Here is an 802-nt window from a genome sequence, read left to right as displayed (position 1 = left end):
TGTAAAGTTTATGTACAAGAAACACAAAGTAAGTTTAGATAATGTTTACTTTAAAATTATCGATTGGTAAGTTTGCCAACTTGGCATAAATAGCATGGTTTATCCCTAGCTGGTAAAATTGCGTTAATTTTTAGTGGCAACTTATGTACAAGCATAAGGATGATTCATAGAAATAATGTTAGATATGATGCCCTACAAATTGTCTTAAAGCAGAAATAAAATTATCCACCTTAAGGTACTAGGGATGAGTGAAAGGCGAAGTTTATCCTCGGGTTGTTTACACGTGCAAGAATTTTTGCTGATATGCGAGCAGAACCTGCTAGCTCTCATGAGCCTTTCTAAGGAGTTACCAAGCAAATGTTTGCACTCTAGGTGCCATGAGTTTCTGCTTTCATACCTGATTAAGAATATTCTTAACCTATGTGGAAACATGTCTTGGTTGATTGCTATGATTAGCCTCAACATCCTGCAAACAAAGCTTGTAAGTATTTTTATAGTTGCACTTGCCATTATGAGTGAGATCCCAGCACAAAATATCATTGCTTTCATCCTTGATGAAAGGAGTGTTAATGATAACATAAGCAATGGGTTCATAAAAGTGTGGCAGATTAGATCATCATTCCACTGTTTTTGGTTAGGTATCCAAAGACCATTTACCTTTACCAGATAGATGAAGTTGGCATCCTGCAAGATAAGATGGTCATACATAGCAGTCTAGGCAGAATAACAGGGTTAGCTCCAGATAGAAATGCCCCCCATTAATATCATAAAAGGAATGAACTTTTTAATTTAGGCAACATTT

Source organism: Triticum dicoccoides, chromosome 3B (assembly GCF_002162155.2).
Source record: "Triticum dicoccoides isolate Atlit2015 ecotype Zavitan chromosome 3B, WEW_v2.0, whole genome shotgun sequence".
Lineage (NCBI taxonomy): Eukaryota > Viridiplantae > Streptophyta > Magnoliopsida > Poales > Poaceae > Triticum > Triticum dicoccoides.
The sequence above is the reverse complement of the archived record's forward strand: the minus strand, read 5'-3'. Positions refer to the sequence as shown.